We start from the raw sequence: 2,026 nt of genomic DNA, 5'->3' as shown, positions 1-2,026 counted from the left end.
TCTTCAACCATGGCCACTTCCAGAGGGCTCTCTTACTTCCTCTTGCCGCCTCCGCAATTGTGTTTGGGAGATTTATGCCTGTCTTCCACCATGGACACTTCTACTGTGCTCTTCGACTTCCTCTTGTAGTCTCTCAAGTGTGTTTGGGATAGCTCTGCCTGTCTTCCACCATGGCCATTTCTAGAGTACTCTCTGACTTCCTCTTTCAGCCTCTACAAGTTTGTTCAGGAGAGCTCTGTCTGTCTTCCAAAATGGCCACTTCCCGTGTGCTCTCTGACTTCTTCTTGCAGCCTCTGCAAGTGTGTTCGGGATAAACCTGCCTATCTTCCATCATGGCCACTTCCAGCATGTTCTCTGACTTCTTCTTGCAGCCTGTGGCAAGTGTGTTCAGGAGAGATCTACCTGTCTTCCGACATGTCCATTTCCAGGGTGCTCTCTGACTTCTTCTCGCCGTCTCTGCAAGTGTGTTTAGGAGAGATCTGCCTGTCTTCCACCATGGCCACTTCCAGAGTGCTTTCGTAAGTTCTCTTGCCGCTCCGCAAGTATGTTCGCGAGATATCTGCCTGTCTTCCATCATTGCCACTTCCAGCATGCTCTCTGATTTCCTCTTGCAGTCTCTCAAACGTGTTCGGGAGAGCTCTGGCTGTCTTCCACCATGGCCACTTCCAGAGTGCTCTCTGACTTCTTTTTGCAGCCTCAGCAAGTATGTTCAGGAGTGCTCTGCTTGTCTTCGGCCATGGCCATTTCCTGAGTGCTAGCTGACTTCCTCTTGTAGCCTCTGCAAGTGTGTTCGGGAGAGACATGCCTGTCTTCCACCATGGCCACTTCCAGTTTGCTCTCTGACTGCCTCTTGGTGCCTCTGCAAGTGTGTTAGTGAGAGTTCTGCCTGTCTTCCACAATGGCCATCTCCATCGTGTTCTATGACTTCTTGCAGTCTCTACAAGTGTGTTCAGGAGAAATCTCCCTATCTTCCACCATTGCCACTTTCAGTGTGCTCTCTGACTTCCTCTCGCCATCTCTGCAAGTGTGTTTGGGAGAGATCTGCCTGTCTTCAACCATGGCCACTTCCAGAGGGCTCTCTTACTTCCTCTTGCCCCCTCTGCAAGTGTGTTTGGTAGATTTATGCCTGTCTTCCACCATGGACACTTCTTCCGTGCTCTTTGACTTCCTCTTGCAGTTTCTCAAGTGTGTTCGGGAGAGTTCTGCCTGTGTTCCCCCATGGCCAATTCCAGAGTGCTCTCTGACTTCCTCTTTCAGCCTCTACAACTTTGTTCAGGAGAGCTCTGTCTGTCTTCCACAATGGCCACTTCCCGTGTGCTCTCTGACTTCTTCTTGCAGCCTCTGCAAGTGTGTTCAGGATAAACCTGCCTATCTTCCACCATGGCCACTTCCAGCATGTTCTCTGACTTCTTCTTGCAGCCTGTGGCAAGTGTGTTCAGGAGAGATCTACCTGTATTCCGACATGTCCATTTCCAGGGTGCTCTCTGACTTCTTCTCGCCGTCTCTGCAAGTGTGTTTAGGAGAGATCTGCCTGTCTTCCACCATGGCCACTTCCAGAGTGCTTTCGTAAGTTCTCTTGCCGCTCCGCAAGTATGTTCTCGAGATATCTGCCTGTCTTCCATCATTGCCACTTCCAGCATGCTCTCTGATTTCCCCTTGCAGTCTCTCAAACGTGTTCGGGAGATCTCTGGCTGTCTTCCACCATGGCCACTTCCAGAGTGCTCTCTGACTTCTTTTTGCAGCCTCAGCAAGTGTGTTCAGGAGTGCTCTGCTTGTCCTCCGCCATGGCCATTTCCAGAGTGCTCTCTGACTTCCTCTTGTAGCCTCTGCAAGTGTTTTCGGGAGTGACATGCCTGTCTTCCACCATGGCCACTTCCAGTTTGCTCTCTGACTGCCTCTTGGTGCCTCTGCAAGTGTGTTTGTGAGAGTTCTGCCTGTCTTCCACAATGGCCATCTCCATCGTGTTCTATGACTTCTTCTTGCAGTCTCTGCAAGTGTGTTCAGGAGAAATCTCCCTATCTTCCAC

This window comes from Jaculus jaculus, chromosome 19 (assembly GCF_020740685.1).
Source record: "Jaculus jaculus isolate mJacJac1 chromosome 19, mJacJac1.mat.Y.cur, whole genome shotgun sequence".
NCBI lineage: Eukaryota > Metazoa > Chordata > Mammalia > Rodentia > Dipodidae > Jaculus > Jaculus jaculus.
The sequence above is the reverse complement of the archived record's forward strand: the minus strand, read 5'-3'. Positions refer to the sequence as shown.